The sequence below is a fragment of the Dama dama genome, chromosome 18, assembly GCF_033118175.1.
Source record: "Dama dama isolate Ldn47 chromosome 18, ASM3311817v1, whole genome shotgun sequence".
NCBI lineage: Eukaryota > Metazoa > Chordata > Mammalia > Artiodactyla > Cervidae > Dama > Dama dama.
The window spans coordinates 26,045,129-26,064,176 of record NC_083698.1 but is presented as its reverse complement, the minus strand read 5'-3'; the positions used below and the strand labels follow the sequence as shown (position 1 = coordinate 26,064,176).

The 19,048-nt window shown below is 37.5% G+C and overlaps 1 protein-coding gene across 1 annotated transcript in view; it reads right to left on the bottom strand.

Annotated features, from left to right (window-relative positions):
• Nucleotides 1–19,048, bottom strand: part of HDAC9 (histone deacetylase 9) — an 896,685-nt gene that overhangs the window by 15,176 nt on the left and 862,461 nt on the right. The gene's annotated exons all lie outside the window — the stretch shown is intronic.

The window sequence follows — 19,048 nt, the reverse complement described above, 5'->3', positions numbered from 1 at the left end:
AGTTATACGATGTTTCTTTTTTTAAGGAAGGCAGGGGAAGGAAAATGAGAGGAAAATAGGAAGCAATTTCATGAGAACATGCCAGTGGGATATATATGAAAGAATAGAGTCAATACCCTTTTTGCAGTCCCTGTGCCATTTTTTTTCCTTTGTGAAGTGTTCCATGGCCCCCCAAAAAGCAGGAGAATCTCCCTAGGTGCTGACATGACTAACCTCCCCAGGTAAGAACAATCTCGACAGCCTGACCAATTAAGTGAGAAGTTGGTATGGTAAGTAGCTTATTTCCAAAAACTAAATAAACAGAAGTCAGGCTAGAGTAGAAAAGACAAGTGGGTGACTACTGGATTGGGGAGTAAGATAACTGGGTTCTCGCCCCAATTCTGCCTCTAACCATCCTATCATGCTGGCAGGGCCCTTTGGCACTTCATTTCTGCTTCTCAAAAACAGTGGGATAACCTCAGATTCTTACCAGCTATACCCAACTTTTCATCGTTGGCCTTTCCTTATCTTGAAAGTGAAGGTGAAGTTGCTCAGTCATGTCCAACTCTTTGTGACCCCGTGGACTGTAGCCCACCAGGTTCCTCCGTCCATGGGATTCTCCAGGCAAGAATACTGGAGTGGGTTGCCATTTCCTTCTCCAGCGGATCTTCCCAAACCAGGGATTGAACCCAGGTCTCCCACATCGCAGGCAGACGCTTTAACCTCTGAGCCACCAGGGAAGCCCTTCCTTATCTTACTGCTTCACAAAGGAGTGGATGTCATATCATGCGAGTGGGGGAGACCCAGTCTCCCCATCTGCCCCTCATGTCAACAGAACCTTCTGACAGTTATCTACTACTACAACTTTATTGTTCGGATCACCTAGTCTGACTGAAGCCAGGTTTTTAATTTGGACCAAATGATAGAAATTCTAAATGAATGCATTCACGAAGTAACATTTTTTGAAAGCCAAGGTTGTACCAGATGTTGAAGGACACAAAGATGCTTCCCTAACAGCAAGGAATTCATGGTCTAGTTGAGTAAGCCCTTTGAGTTAATGAATCATGACAGTTCTATGTGGAAAAGGCCTGAGTGATCCTGAGATTCCTCTCAGTAATAAGAAAGACGTATACTTTTGAGGCCAGGAAGATGAGCAAAAACTTGCCAGAAAAAACAACACTTGACCAAGTATTTGAAAGACCATCAGAAGTTAGTTAAGCTCAAACAGAGGAAGATGGCGGTGGTGAGGTATTCCGAGAAGAGCAAATAGTGTACAGAAATGTGCAGAGACCCAGGTGTCTGTTTTTTACCAGGGTAACAAGTCCACTGCCAGGCACAAGTGTAATGTGGGCAGTATGGAAGACAGTGCGAGAGACTGCTGTCATAGGCAAGGGCTAATTAAACACACAATCGCAAAGAACATGTCAGGGATCTTCGCCTTCAACTTGTGGGTGATGAGGGGCCATTTTAAACAGAAGAGGCAGAGCATCAGGTTTAAATTTCTCAAAAACCCTTCTGGAGAGATTATGGACAACTGATCAGCAGATGATGAGAGTGGTGGCAGGAAAACCAATTTCGCATCTTGGCAAAAATACAGGCAGGAAATATGAAGTCTAAACTAAAAATAAGGGGGCGGAACAAACATAAAGAGATGGACTAAAGAGAGGTTTAGGAGGTGAGCAATGGAAATGTATCTATCTTGTCTTTAATAGCTTCCTAAGTCTCTCAACTTTGAAAGATAATCCTGACTTGAGAGTTCCAATCCTAGAACCTAATTTCTCTACATCACAATGTCATTATCGTGTTACCCAAGTTGGAAATGTCAAATTCCATCTGTAAGTGCTTTCACAAAACATTATTATTAGTCATTATTGTAGCACATGATATTCACAAAGCAGGTGATTCTGGAAATCATCACTTCCTTTTTCTCTGGAGTGACAAATGTGAGACCTCTCACAAATAAACAACAGGCGATTTTACAGGTTAAATTATATATAATAGAAAACTAGTGTTATTGAGCTCCCAGTATGTGCCAAGGACTGTGCTAGGTATTGTCACATGTATAATTTAGTTTAATCCTCATGACAATTAAATATGCAATGTTAGATAATTTATTCTCTGAGAACACATGGCTAACAAGTGGAGGAGGGGAAATCCTCACTCAGGACTGCCTGAGTCCAGGATGTTTCTTCCTCTGTGAGCTGCTGTCCTCCTATATTTGGTCCTGCTCTATCATCTCACTACCACCCAAAAAAAATATACAAATAGATGCAATATATGAAATCTGAAAAGGATTATGCACAAGGCAAAACAGTTTTATATATTACATCCCTTTACCAAAGAAATCATCTTTGGTAATAACAAATTACCTTTCTTCCTTAGATATGTGCCTCAGTTGATCTGCCTTTCTCTGGCTTTATGGCATGGGTGTATCACAGCTTGTGAGACAACCACGTGGAGACTAGTCATTTCTCATTACCTTTATTTCTCATAGTCTACTGCAAGTGCTGGGCTGCTTCACTGATGAAGCTCTCGTGAAGCTGGAGACAAGAGCTCAGAGAAGAGTACCCTTTTTAAAGTGATGTGTTTCCCACCATGTGGCTGAAGGCACTGTTAGGCACAGTCCTCCTGGAGCCTGTGGAGCCTACCCCAAGTTTCTGAGGCCTGTAGGGTTGTCCGTCACAGAACTGTATTGCTAGAGTTCCCCGCGGTCCACATGGGTAGCTTTCTTCAAACCAGGTACCGAACTGAGAAGAGAACCAGAGGCCTGTTTCATGCAGTTACAACCAAGAGTTGCCTAGTGTCACTGGAAGGTCTTTTGACTAAGCTAATTGTGTGAAATTTTCCTCATGAGTACTTTAGGCTCTAAAGGGAACCCTAAAAGTCAGGATTTATAGATTGAGAACCCTATACTAGTCCCAGAGAAGTCATCTGGGAACAATGTCCACATTTATAAAATGATGGTGGTGGGACTGATGATAATGAAAGGTCTCTTCCTGCTCTAAATGGTTGTGATTCTTCTGATTTCATGTTACATATCACTCTTGGATATTATCAGACTAAATTTGTTACAGCAGAAAACCTCACATTTCTGTGAGCCTATGAACCCTTGAAGAGGTCAGCAAACTGTTTTAGATAATATGGGCACATCAGAATAACCCAGGGTTTTAATTTTCAAGCATTTTATTTTTCCCTCAGTAAGAGACATCTTTACTCCCTAAACACAATCAGGACAGACGGGCAATCTTAATAAAATCATTCAGCAGAAATGACAATGATCCTTCAAAGTTTAGTCTTTATGTGTGTGAGTACTGAGACAGATTTTAAATAACTGAGACCTTTTCAATAAAATTTATCATGTATTAAATATCCTAAGTTAAGATTAAACATTCAAAGCTTGGCTTTTATCCAAATGTACGAAGTTCTTCACTCAGAAATAATCCCAGACTTTAAATTCAATATAGCCTTTAGCAATGCCTATAAAAACAAGGGAAATATTCTACATTAATAACGCACTTATAGGTGACTATCTCTTTATAAAGAAGAATAATTAAAATGGAGGTATGTATAGGAAGACTGTACAATACATAGTCAATTCAAACCACACAATTTATGGGTTATATTTTCACGTGATGGGTAGTTTTTTGTTTGCCTCTACAGAAACATATGTGCTAGAAAAGTCCTGTCTGTTGGCATGGGAATAATAGCCCCATTAGCATGTAAGAGAAATGAAGCAAGATTTACTGCTTTTTCAGGAGCTGCTGGTCCTAAAGTAGAATATTAGTAACCAGCCACCAGTGTGTTGTTCTCCTAAGGAAATAAAACTGGCAAGAGAGAGGCTTTCCATTAAAACTGGGACATAGACAATCCCTCTTTGATCATATATTCTATCCTTATTCATTTTTCCTACTCTGTAAATCTTCCCACTGTTCAGCACTTTTTGAGGGGGTAGTTATTTGATCTCATTATTCTGCATTTGTATTTGGTAAAAGGTAAAGCAAAGAATGAATCTAAAAGGTAAAAACTAGACAAAAGAATACAGAGAGTCAAGAATTAGAGGCGGGGGACCCAGATGGAGTGTCAGTGGGTCTGACAGGAGCCATGAGAGGACTTCGGACAGGGGCTGTGTTATCAGACTTCAGCATAAGCCAGACTTTTGATAATGATCAGTTTGGAAAAATAGGTACTTGTTGACACATGAAGGTCTGTGGTCTGTGTTAAAAATAACACATCCACCAGATGTTTTCCCAACCAAAGCCTTGTGAGAGTCTGAAAACCTCTTGATACCACAGCCTCACCCTTCCATCACCACGGGGAGCCTCAGACTCACTTCTTCAATATGTTCTTGCCACTTAAATGATGACTTCTTTTGTCATTACATACCATGTTACCATAGGAAAAGAAGCTGGCACTGACATAAAGTTCTTCCAACTCCTTCAACCTTAGAGATTAAACACCCGAGACTTAGAAGGGGCCTGTTTGTTATTGTTGTTCAGTTGCTAAGTTGTGTCCCACTCTTTGTGACCTCACGGTCCGCAGCACACCCGGCTTCCCTGTCCTTCACTACCTCCTGGAGTTTGCTCAGATTCATGTCCATTGAGTCAGTGACGTTATCTAACCATCTCATCTTCCGCCACCCTCTTCTCCTTTTGCCTTCAATCTTTCCCAGCATGGGGTTTTTCCAATGTGTCACCTCTTCCCATCAGGTGGCCAAAGTATTGGAGCTTCAGCTTCAGCATCAGTCCTTTCAATGAATGTTCAGGGTTGATTTCCTTTAGAATTTACAAGGGGCTAGGTTCAGGGATTCTCCAGACCTCAGAGCTTGTTAACACTTTTTAAATTCATTTCTGTGTTCTTCCTGTCTATTCTCATTCAGTTTATCACCCACACTGCTATGACAGTCTTCATAAAACGATAACTTCGCTCCCGTTTCGGAATACTAAATCCTTAGAGAAAAGTAACTGCTCCCGCTGGCAGCTCAGGAGTTCCACACTGTGAGCTCTGTCTTTCAGGTTCAGGAAGATATATTTTTTTAGCTAAATGGACTTTTTTGGGATCCAATGCACTGTATATATGCAAAAACAGATATATTGGAAGTTGGTTTATAAATAGAGTGATCAGGTAATTCTTCATCCATGCTGGGGCAATTTTGAGGTTTAAAATGGGGCTAAAAATAAAAATTATATGTTGTAGAAATACTTATTAGTTAACAACTTATCTTTAATCTGTGGGCCTATTCAAAAATTATTTTCACAACTATTAGTTATTTATTCTAAGAAATAAAAATAGCACAACTCATATATGCCAAAGCATACAACCAACTCTTAAAACATTATCTTAACATTAGAAAACAACAAATCGAATTATGACTTTTGGTAAATGTTTACATACATATGTTAATCAGTTCTGTGGTCATATACTTACTGATACAGTATCAGTGGTATTTTTTGTTTCAACAAGGTCTAAATGTTTTAGATTCATAAAATTGCCTGAAATTTTCTTCAAAGGAAAGTTTTGCAGTCAAAGAATTTTAAATGGTGGCATCTTTACTCTTCTTGAGAGACTGTAATATTTCTGGTAGACAGATACTGTCTCTACATGTGCAGTGCTATCTGTCAAGCTCAGAGTAGTATCTGCTAAATGTGGAATATTTTCACTTCCAGTTTCTAAAACACTGAAGCATTTCACACCAAATATCTTCATGATGATTGGCCTCTTCCTCCTTTCAGAGTACCTTTGGCAAATGTTTTATGTAAGCCAGACTTATCAAAATAATTTTCTCCATTTGCAACTTCAAATTTTATTCACCAAATTTAGATACTGCAAAATCATTTGACTTGTCAAGTTTCATTACATTATAGGACAGAAAATAAATTTATCCAGCTAAGAATAATTATATCAGTGATTCTATCAACAAATATACATCTTTGAAAACCTAGTTACAGATTTTCAAAATCAAATCTTGTACATGATTCTTTAGTAGGTTCACTGATTCTTTTGCTTTTTTAGGGATCAATTTAAATGTTTTCCTTTTGCAAACAATGTCTCCTATAATTATAATTCTTCAAAAGTTCCAAAGGTTATATCTTTGCTTCATTTCATGACTATTTCTTTTTTTTTAGTTTGTTTTTTCCCCGAGTTCGCATTAAAATTTTTTTCCCATTTATTTTTATTAGTTGGAGGTTAATTACTTTACAATATTATAGTAGTTTTTGCCATACATTGACATGAATCAGCCATGGATTTACATGTGTTCCCCATCCTGAGCCCCCCTCCCCATTTCATGACTATTTCTTATCAGCTTCATTGAGGTATAGTTTTATATAGTCAATCAAATTTACCAGCTTTAAGGGCAGCTTATGATGCATTCTGGTAAATGCATGCAGTCCTATAACCACTATAGCAATTAAAGCATATAATATTCTCTTCAACCCAAAAAGTTCTTTTTGCTCTTTGGAGGTAATTTCTTACCCTTCTTCTTGGTCCCTAACAATCACTAAAATTCTACCATTGTACTTCTGCCTTTTCTAGAATTTCATAGAAATGGAACCATATACTATGTAGTCTTTAACATCTTTCACTTAACATAATATTTTTGAGAGTCTAAAGATTTCTTCATTGGAATCCCCTGGTGGCCCAGTGGTTAGGACTCCTGCTTACACTGCAGAGGGCATGGGTTTGATCCCTGGTTGGGGAACTAAGATCTCTTGCTGCTTAGCCTGCCCCCACAAAAACTTCTTTATCATCTTTGTCTTGGTTTCTTTGAATGTAAGCATATGCTTTTTCTTTTGTCTGGTTTCTTTGATGTTCCTCAGTGTGATTTTATTCATATTTATTCTGCCAGTGACTGATCAAATTTCTTGGATTTGTGGATGTGTAATTTTCAGCATATTTATGAAATGTTTTCCCATTATTTCTTCAAATATTTTCCCCAATGCTGCCTTTTGTGGGACTCCAATTATAGGTATATTAAAATGAGTCATATTGTCCCATATCCCACTAATATACTTTTTCAGTATTTTTCTCTCTATTCTTCACTTTGGATACTTTCTGTTCTTCAACTTCACCATTTCCGCCACACACCACCCCCCTGCTTTTTTTCTCTTGTCTTCTATAATGTATAATCTGCCAATAATCTCTAGGTTGCAGAATTTTTAAATTTCAAATTAAAAAAAACTGTCTCTAAAACTTCCATGATTTTTTGCATTTTTCAGTTTTCTCTGCATTGATTGCACTTTCCTCCTTACATTTGGAGTAACATTCTCATCTTAATTTCACCATACTTTGCATTACCAAGTCAGTTTCTATTAACTGATTTGTCTTCTGGTTCTAGGTCATATTTTGCCACTTCATTTTTGGGCTGGCAATTTTCATTTGGATGCTTGATGTTAATTTGAACACTTTTGGTTGAATTTTGTTGTGTTCTTTGAAAGCACTGGGCTTTGTTTGAGCATGCAGTTAAATTACTTGAAATCAGTATGAACTTTCAGAGGATACTTGTGCTGTTAGACCAACTCCAGGGCAGGCTTTAGTATACAATTAGTTTAGCCCTGTAACTAAGATGAAATCATTTGATATCTCTACATGATGCCTTGTATATTACAAGATCTTTCTACTCTAGCTTGTGGGAATGAAAATTACTCCCAGTTCTGTTTGAACTCCTTGAATTGTTTAACCTACAGTTTTCCACTGGTTAGTTCCCCAGCCTTGTGGAGTTCCACCTCATGTATGGAAAGGTAAATAAGACAACTGTTTAAGGAAGCTTATAGATACACAGAGCTCTTTCTTTGTGTAGCAACTTCATCCCAAATATTCTGCCTCAAAAATTCCAGTCACTTCAGTTTCCCCAAACTCTGATCACTTGATCTTCAACTTAGAAAAACTGCTAGACTTACTATTTGAATTCTCTCTCCCTATGCTCCACCTGGAACTTGCCACTCATTAGTAAGTCCACGCAATTGGAATAATTTTCTTTCTTTTTCCTTGTTTCCTGCTAGGATCAGAGGCCTTCACTGTCTGCTGTTCAGTGCCCCAAAACAGCCTTCCACACTGTTTCTACATTGTTGGTGGGTATGCAAATGGATGCAGCCACTGTGGAAAATAGTATGAAGGTTCCTCAAAACACCAGACTGGCCATATGATCCAGCAATCCCACTCCTAGGCATACATCCTGACAAAGCTATAATTAAAGAAGAAACACGCACCCCTATGTTCATAGCAGTGCTATTCACAATAGCCAAGACATGGAAGCAACCTAAATGTTCATTGACAGATGACTGGATAAAGATGTGGTACATGTATATAAGAGAATACTACTCAACCATACGAAAGAATGCAATAATGCCATTTGCTGTAACATGGATGGACCTAGAGATTATAATACTAATTGAGGTTAAGTCAGAAAGAGAAAGACAAATACCATACATCACTGATATGTGGAATCTAAAATATGGCACAATTGAACTTATCTACAAAACAGAAACAGATTCAGATATAATCAAAAAGACTTTTGGTTGTCAAGGGGGAGGGAGGTTAGAGAGCAATGGATTGGGAGTTTGGGATTAGCAGATGCAAACTATTATATATAGAATGGATAAGCTACAAGGTCCTACTGCATAGCAGGGAACCCTATTCAATATCCTGTGATAAACCATAATGGAAAAGAATATGAAAAAAAAGTATGTATAACTGAGTCACTTTGCTGCATACAGCAGAAATGAACACTGTAGATAAACTATACGTCAGTAAAGTAAATTTTTAAAAAGTATTTGTATATTTTTTCTTAGTTTCCTTTTATTTCTGATCAACAGGCAATTCCTACATATGTAGTTAGTTATTCATCTGTGGAGTTAGAGGTCCATTTATTGAATATTTTGACTAGTGAATTCTGATAAGAAAAATGTAATCAAAATTCAGAAAGCTCATTTATAATATCTTCAATATTATTATAGAATAGTCCTCTCAAACATTTCTAAAGCATGATTGATAATGGGCAGCAAAGAGAGAAATTTTGTACTGCTTTGCTGAAGATGTTTCTTTATCATCAATATCAGTTGTATTTTAAAAACTTTGTATTTCATTTAATTGCATTTCACCCTGTGTTTACATACAGTTATTTTAAATTTTGAGAAAAATACCATAATCTTTCACTGATAGACTATCAATACATTTTTATATATTTATAATTATATTATTATTAAGTTTTTAATAAAATTTAAGGAATTTGGTACTATGTAATCAATGCAAAAATGCATTTCTGTTCTTTATGCTGTAGCAGAATGTAAATATGTGTATTAATATGAAATCAAAGATTGTATTGTCAGTGCTAGATTTTCACTGTAATTTATAACAGCACCTATATTAATGTCCTAAGTTTTATTTTTGGTAGATTTATCTCCAAAAACTTTAATTCCATGAACTGAATGAAAAATATCCAACCATTATTAAAATGAACTAATTTTTTTTTTGCTTAAAGTATCCCAAGGACACTGCATCTTCAACCAAGATATTCTTCTAGCCACGTCAACAAATACGTATTATCTCACTTTGGAGCTTGGAAAAAAAAAAAACCTTCAAATTGGAAACACATTAAAAAACTACATTAAAAACTAAAAGCACAGTAATTTTATCTAAATAAAAATTCATTCTTCATGAGTAATAGTTAAACACACCTTCTGCAACTGCACTTGTTAAATTGTTCCCTGTGGTCTTCAGTTCAGTTGTGACCTGATAACTGCAGCATCCCAGGCCTCCCTGTCCATCACCAACTCCCAGAGTCCACCCAAACCCATGTCCATCGAGTCAGTGATGCCATCCAACCATCTCATCCTCTGCCGTCCCCTCCTCCTCCTGCCCTCAATCTTTCCCAGCATCAGGGTCTTTTCAAATGAGTCGGCACTTCGCATCAGGTGGCCAAAGTACTGGAGTCTCAGCTTCAGCATCAGTCCTTCCAATGAACACCCAGGACTGATCTCCTTTAGGATGGACTGGTTGGATCTCCTTGCAGTCCAAAGGACTCTCAAGAGTCTTCTCCAACACCACAGTTCAAAAGCATCAATTCTTCGGCACTCAGCTTTCTTCACAGTCCAACTCTCACATCCATACATGACCACTGGAAAAACCATAGCCTTGACTAGATGGACCTTTGTTGACAAGTAATGTCTCTGCTTTTTAATATGCTGTCTAGGTTGGTCATAACTTTCCTTCCAAGGAGCAAGCGTCTTTTAATTTCATGGCTGCAATCACAATCTGCAGTGATTTTGGAGCCCCCCAAAATAAAGTCAGCCACTGTTTCTACTGTTTCCCCATCTATTTGCCATGAAGTGATGGGACTGGATGCCATGATCTTAGTTTTCTGAATGTTGAGCTTTAAGCCAACTTTTTCACTCTCCTCTTTCATCAAGAAGCTCTTTAATTGTTCACTTTCTGTCATAAAGGTGGTGTCATCTGCATATCTGAGGTTATTGATATTTCTCCCAGCAATCTAATTCATTTTTTATTCTTTCTTTGATTGCCTGTGGCCTACTTCTTTTTAAAACATTAAAAATTAATTTTTATTTTTTGGTAGTACCATGCAGCATGTAGTAAAGATTTTAGTTCCCTAACCAGGTATCAAACCGACACCCTCTGAAAGTGTGGTGTCTTAGCCACTAGACTGCCAGGGAAGCCCCATGTTTTGTTTGTTTTAATGACTATGTTTTACTGATTCAGTAACACTGTGTCTTCAGTGTTCATGTCACTCATGGTATTACACGTCTCCATGATGAATGGTCAATACTAAACATTTTGTGCAAGTTACATGTTCCTTATCAGCTTTCTTGGGAAATAATAACTGAGTACTAAATTCTGGTATTTCTTGAACACATTTTATCCATACTTAACCCTTGATTCCCCACATTCACCCCAACCCCGCCTTCTGACAACTTGGTGGCTTCAAGGCATGTCCCAAGCTGTGGCTACAGCACACTTGTCTGGTGCATCAGGTGACAGAAATGTTGAATATTTCTCCCTGCATCTCCTAAATCAGAAATCTAGGTGTCCTTTACAACTGGTGTTTTGGATGATGTCTGTTATTTTAATATCCCATTCCAGATACTACTTGCTTCATATTTTTCCTTTTTCAGAAACCAAATTGGTCCCACACCCCTTTTTTTTTTTTTGTAAATAAAGATTCACTGAAACACAGCCATGCTCATTACACATCGGCTGTGACCTGCTACAATGGAAGAGTTAGGCAGTTCAAACACAAAGCCTTATGTAATAGTTACTGTCCAGCATTGTACAGAAAAGAATTTGCTGAACTCTGGTTTAAAGCAAGGAGGTATAGAGACGAATGTGCCTTATCTTGTAAAAGATCACTCTTGCATCACTTAAGAGAAACAAAAATGGAGAAAGCAAGAGTGACTGTGGGTAAACCACTTTGTAGGATCTAGAAATGGTACAGCAGAAAGGCCTGATTTGGGATGGTGGCCACTGGAATAGAAATAACTGGTTGGATAAATGAAATGTTTAAGGATACAGCAAGCAGGATGGGGTAATGGATTGGACATAGAACAGAAATGGAAAGAACAACATTAGGAATATAACTCTTAGATTCCTGTCTAGCAAAACTAGAAGGATATTGGGCCATCTACTTGGACTCATAAACCTGGAAGAGGCTGAGGTTTGGGGGAAAAATAGTGACAATGGCTTTGGGCATGTTGACTAGATGTGCCCTTGTGGTATCAAGGAGATGATGCTGAGCCAGAAGTTTAGGAAACATCTGGAACTCAGGTGTGAGCAGAAGATTTAAATTTTTGTAATTATTCATGTAGAGATGATGATGAAACTATGGTCTGGAAGGAAAATAACAGTAAAATGATAAGAAATATTTACTAAGTGCCTATTGATATGCCTATGAAAATGTGCTCCATATGTAATCATTTGAAAACCACCTTGTAGGATAATTTCATTCTCCTTATTTTACAATTGAAAAAACTGAACTAAAGAGGGTTAAAATAACTTATCCATATTACACGCTCAAGAAAAGGATATGGAGAGTGAAAAGCATTTAGGTGAGGAGGGTGGGCTCACTGAGCAGAGATTCTGCATTTAATGTGGCAGCTAGCGGAGTTCCGAGTGGTTCCAACAGCTCGTTTGGTTGGTTGGCTACAACATGGACCAAAAAGTGGCCCACAGGAAGTGATTGAGAAATGTCAAACCTGCCTTGGTTTAATGAAAAGGAAGGGATTCAAAGACTTTGGGAGATTGGAATGTTAGAGTGTATTTGTCTGAAGCCAAGTCAAAAGGACATAGCAACCAGTCTAAAAGATCTCCGAATAGCCAGAGCTTGAACAATTGAAACAAAAAAATTAATAATGATGGTACTGGGTTATAACCCATATGATAAATATCTGAGATCCATTCTGATATAAATATATAATGAATAAATTAGTAAATGAAAGAGAAAAGAGAGCTTTTCATTACAGATAATTTCCAAGTAATTAATGAAGACAGAGTAAAGGAAATAGAAAATTGGCACTGGAACAGAATAATCAGTTTTGCAGGTGACAGCCACTGATGGCTGCTAAAATTAATGAGCAAAAGTTTGAGGAGAAAGAGTATGTCTGCATAATCTTAAAGTATCTTCCCAATATATTCATTAATTCTAAATGGAGATATTCTAACTTTACACCGAAGATCTCCTTAATCAAATGATCCACGTTAACCTTGCCAATAATAAAACAAACTGACATTATGTACTGCAGATCTGATGCATTAAGAATGATATCACATCACTGCTCTGGCAATCTTACCAAAAATGCATATCCTCAACCTAATTATGAAAAAACCTTAGAAAAACCCAGACTGAGAGACATTTGTCAAAACAACTGACCAGTACTCTTCAGAAGTGTCAAGGCCAAAAATGGTATAGAAGACTGAAGAACTGTTATAGATGAGAGGAGACTGAGGCATGGCAACTAAATGCAATGTGTTTATTATCCTGGAACAGACTAAGAAAATTATTGAAAAAAACTGCTTGAATCCAAAGAAAGTCTATAGTTTAGTTAACAGTATTACATGACTGTTAATCTCTTAGTTTATGTAATAGTGCTATGGTTATGCAAGATGTTAACTTAGGGAAAGCCAGGGGAAGCTTTTAGAGAATTCTGTATTATATTTGGAACTCTTCTGTAAACTTAGTTATTTCAAAATAAACAGTTTAATAAAATCCCTTTTTAAAGTGAGCAGTAGAAATGCCACTGGTGACCATAGAAAGACTGCAAAGAGAATACAGTGGTTCCGACAGGGATTTGTAGCTGCTAAAATGGAGATAATTTGATAGAAACCTTTTTAAAGAATTTGCTCCTGGAGGGTTTGAGAGCCAAGGGATGGTAAGAAGTGAGGTTGTTGGTGTCTGATTTTAAGAGGAGAGATTTTTAAGGTGTTTAATTGTTGATGAGAATGAACAGTTCAAAGAAAGCAGTTAGGTAGTTGCATTTTATTCTAATAAAAGTTTGTTGCTGAGATTGAAGGCAAAGGTGAGCTGGATGGTTTGAGGAGAGTGAGGCTTGAAAAGGTAGTTTGAGAGAGGCGGTGAAAACTGACCTGAGAAACACAATAGGGCCACTTGAGTTTGTTCATCAGAAATGTACACGAGGTCAAATTGCTGATTCATGACAATCTTAAGCAGACCTGTTCATTTAGGTCCAATGTTAGAGACAGTTCCTTGAAGACTATATTCAGGGTTGAGATTTCCTTAGATTGGTAAGGTCAAAGGGTAAGATTTTTAAGGCAGATTAAAGGTAGATATGCAAATTTAAATATTATTGTTTTTAAGTTGGACAAAGAAGTGAAGGAAAGGGATAATGAATTAGGAAAAATTTTTAAAAAATAAGTGAAATAAAAGTACGTAAGTTTTATGCATGTGAGTCAACAATTCTATGGGTCTGATGTATCCTCTGGAAGAGATATGCCTGCAGTACTGGTTTACGATTTGATTTTTTCAGGTCTACCAAGACAGTACTGACTCACTGGAAAAGACCCTGATGCTGAGAAAGATTGAGGGCAAGAGGAGAAGGGGGCAGCAGAGGATGAGATGGCTGGATGGCATCACCGACTCACTGGACATGAATCTGAGCAAGCTCCAGGAGACAGTGAAGGGCAGGGAAGCCTGGCATGTTGCAGTTCTTGGGGTTGCAGAGTCGGACATGACTTAGTGACTGAACAACAACCAGACAGTAACAGACGGTCATCTGTCCTCCAGGTTCATATTATTTCCTTTTGGATTATTTATCCCTGTGAGTGTATGTCTTAAAACAAAATCCTCTTAATTTTTAGTGGAGTTTTACAGAGGAGTGAAAGAAATGAGCATTTTTAATCTATTATTATTATTACTTGAAATTAGAGACCCTCCTCCATTTTAACCCCACAAATAAGGTTTACTGTTCTCTTGTTCCTCTTTTCTGAGGACTTTCCCTAGTGACTTGTGTTCTTGTACATTTGATTTTATTCATTTATTTAAATATGTACATATGTATTTATCTGACGTCATATTTTGTTGAAGTTGATCTCTGCATACAATTAGGGCCTAAATTAAGGATACTTTCCCTCAGAAAGGAATTGCATTTGCTTCCTCCAGAACCAAGGAGGAAGATAAAACTTCTTTAGTATCTATCAAATTTGTATTACTGATTCTTACACACACCTTAGGCTTTTTTGTGCAGTTATAGCACTGACATCATCATTTGCCCCAGGAATGCTCTCCCTTTTTGTGTTACTTACTGCTTACTGAGCGACTGAACAACAATTGTTTGCTCCTCCCTATTAAATTTCAGCTTATGCTTTCTTTGTCCTTCATTTTCCCTTATATTCTAGCAAGCCCATTAATGGATTAAAATGGTCTGTTTTAACGTATGCAGAAGATATTACATTTTGGAACAGGTCTACTCTAGTGTCTATTCTGGGATACTTGGGAATAGGAAGTCTGGTGGAACTCTGTTCTTATCTGTGAAATGAGGTGGAACCAGGAACGTCATATACTTCAACAGAAAAAAAGTGGGTTTTGAAAGCATAACCAGACCAGGGTTCAAATGTTGGTTTTAGCACTGCTAGCTGAAAGACTTCCAACAAGCGACCTAAACTTGTTAAACCTCAATTTATTCATGAACCAGATGAGGAAACTAATTATGCACTGCAGCATTATATGAGAACTAGAGGTCATATGAAAACTATGTTTGTGCTTGTGTATGTGTATAATGTATATGTAAATACCTAACAAATGGTCTTCAACAAACTTGACCTTCGAGCACACCCTATCTTAATGAATGGTATCACAGGTGTGTGTGAAGTGCATCGGGGTGCTAACAGCTGAGAAAATAATCAGAAAGCATTTCTGTCCTGAAAGAGTTTGCAGTCCAAGAAAGATGCATAGTTTTATTTAGATTCTTGATTTGATTAGTTTTGCGTTAGTAGAAATGTGAGTGAAAGAAAACTCATAATTACAGATGCAATTGGAATTAAAAAAAAATTTCCAGACAAGTTAAGTCTCTAAGCAGATGGCAGGTTTTCCTTTTAATTTTGGTATATTCTAGTATTAGTGCTCCACCAAACAATAATCCAGCTCTTAACATTTCAGGAGAATGGTTAATAAGAAATTGAAAATCAACTTTCAAAAAGCCATGTGCGCAAGTCTGATCTGGCTCTGAGACAAGCAAGGCTGGCGGGGTTAATAGTGAGAAAATGTCTAACGCTGCTTTTCTTCAGTGAAGGTCGGCCTGGCCCAGGGCTGCAACGTCAAGGCCTCTGTCTAAAGCCAAAAAAATCTATGACAAATAGCAGCTCACACCTGACAACAGTCAGGGTTTTAAACTCAACAGGGCAGGGATTTGAAATTCTGCCAATCCTTGCATTTTTTTGTGATTAGATGTAATTTGCAAGTTTACAAGGGGCTCCAAAGTGGATTCATAGCTCCATGGCTCCTCGCAATTTGGCATTGCCCTTCTAGAACTGACTCTGGCTAAACCTCAACTAACCAGAATGTCCAAAACTCCAAAACTTCAGTTTAATTGATTTTCCCTCTAAAACTGTCACGTTTGGATGAAATTGGGAAAAGGGTATACAAGAATAGCGAAAGGAATGAGTATCTTTCTGAGCTAGAATAATATAATAGCGAAGACCACTGACTTTGGAGCTAGAATGCCTGATTTGTGAGCTTGCTTTTGCCCATTTAGTAACTATGTGATCTTGCAGTGTTTTATCTAGATGTGCCTCAGTTTACTTGACTGTAAAAGAGGAATGAAAACAGTGACTATCTCATAGGGTTGTTAAGTAGATTAAATGAATTAACACATTAATACTTAGAACGGTGCCTGGCACGCTGAAAACACTCAGTAATTGTGATTTATTTGCTATCAGCTTACAGGGTTTGCATTGTGTAAATAATTTCATCCGATATCCCTCCATAACTTCTCTGTGAAGAAAACTGATATTAAAGACGGGTCCCCCAAATCTCAAGCCTTCTGATCAGCAGTTTCTTTTTCTTAATATTCATCTTTCCTTTTGAACATTTTTCCCCCTACTGTTCCCCACCACAGGAAGTGAAACCACTACTTATTCTGTTGTCCAACCTGAAACTTAGAAGCATTCATCCTCTCCATGCCTATTAAATACTATATCAAGCCAACGTCACTTCTGAATTAAATTGCTTACATCTGACAGTAAGTCCTGCTCTCTCTCATCCTTACTGTGTAGGCAGAGTGACCTTTTGAAATGTAGGTTTTATCATGTTCCTTCTCTGCTTGACATAAATCAACAAATCCTTATGAGTTAAAAAGTCCATTTTCAACATTGGGTGTATCTCTCTTATTCTCCCCTGGGTCTCAACAGCATGGAGATGGAGGAGAGAGGGAAAGACAGGGAGATAAGAAAAAAAAAGGCAGAAAATCAAAAGGAAAAGGAACAAAAAGAGAGAAGAAAAACTGAGTGTGGGTTAGTATTTGGGTGTGGAGTCACAAAGCTAGAGGGCTCTGAGATGATTTATGCAGTGCTTGTTGCAATCTGGGGAGACAACCCTTTAATCTAAGTGCATAGACCCAGGAGGTCAAAATCTTGGACAATTTCCTCACAACACAAGATGTATACAAATTCTTTTCAACTTAGAAACAATCTGATTTTCTCCTGGATCATCTGATATAAAAGGTATTTACATAAATACCTTTTCTTCTTGGGAAGGGGGCAGGTAGAGCATATTAAAATAATGGGAGGAGATGGCTGAAAATGGTATTTCACATATGAGAATAGATGCTGTCATCTCTAGAGAAAGTTTAACCTTTAACAGTCTTTTTTTCACTAATTACTATTCAGATATCTTAATCATCAAGATAATTGGATAGCACCTTCTCTGATTACCCACTCTAATATAACACCAACAGTGTTTGTATTACCAGGGGTTATCTCCAATGGAAATAGAGTAAAATGAAATCAACAAAATTAACATCCCTCCATTTGTTTCCAAAATCATTTGTTACTTTTAAGGGTAATTTCTGAACAGAGGATATAATAAGATAATATAAGAGGAGCAGATTAAGGAAGAGGGGGAGAAGAGAAAGAATGTGTTGAGGAAGAGAAGAAGGAAAAGGAAAGAAGAACCACAGACAGGACAAGGAGGAGGAGGAAGTGACTCACTCAATAACATATAAAAACATAAATTAAGTAGCATTCTGACAAGGAGACAGTGTCAACTATACCTGCCTCTAATCTCCCAGAGAAAACTGTATTCCATTTTTACTTCTCTAGAATGGGGACAGGGTGTGCTCTGCCCATTGTAGCTGCCTGAACGATGTGGATAACTAACTACCTTGCAGTCAATTACACAGTTACACGGTATATATTGTCCTACAATGGGAAAATCATATCTCTTTTCATGTTGGTCTCAAAAACTGGATAAATTCAGAAGACCATATGCAATTCTCATTGCCATAAATAATGCTGTGTGTCCTGTGTATGAGTATAAAAAAATACAGATAAATTTAGCCATGCTGACAAATTTCATGTGCAAGAGACATGGATGTTGTTTCTCCACTGATACACAAGTCTGACAAGATCATATGGTGACATTGCAAATAATGTTCCTTCCTCATTCTGACCTATGTCATCAGTTTGCTGTGGTTGGCATAATAAGGAATTCTAAGACCCCAATCTACTAAACAAGGGAAGAATTCCTAGAGTGAGAGAGAGATTAAAGTGGGGGAAAAGGGAAAAACTTCTTAGCATTCTTCTATGACTCTGCTTCTGATTTGACATTTTTTGGACGCCTTGCAGCACCTTAGAAAAGCAGTGTGGTGACATGTCAAGTAATTTCTCTGGAAATTCCTTAGGAAAATTAAGTGGCTAGCTCTTTGTCACATGTCTGGTGAGGATTATACTGATATACATATTATTTTTAAATCCCCTATGTTAGTGTTTTTCAACTTGTCAGCTGCAAACCACTGGAGGGCTGCAGCAAAATTTTCAAAGAATCCTCAAATCCTTGTGTACATACATATTTTCTTGGTCCACAAATCAAAAGATACTGTGATTACCACTATGGTCATGCAGGAGGTCCACAAAGTTGGTTGACACTTAAAAGGAGTACTCTTCTTTCTAAAATATTTAAATAAATAAAAGGAAACCATGACTGTATACTTGTGGTTTCCATATTTTGAGGTTTCACAGATCAGTATCAACATCATTCATTATATGTTTCTCAAACTTAAAATTACAGTCTTTCAAACTATATAAATTTAGTTTTATAGAAAACTCACTTCATGGTTCTTCCTTTCAGCATCCATGAAAGTGTTATCAGGGCCAGGACTGCTGTGAACATGCTATCTGGGAACCTTGCTTCTCACCTTATTATTTAGAAGAAGGTTAGAGTTCAACGGACTGCAAGTTGTTAGGATGGATTTCAGGAAAGGATATAAACCTGTGACAGTCCTGTATCCTTCTCTGGGCTGACTTTTTACCTGGCATTGCTTGTTGCTGATTATAGATGGCCAGTCAACTCTTAGAACTGCCATCTCCAAGCTTAGCAATGGAGATGGTTAGCTCA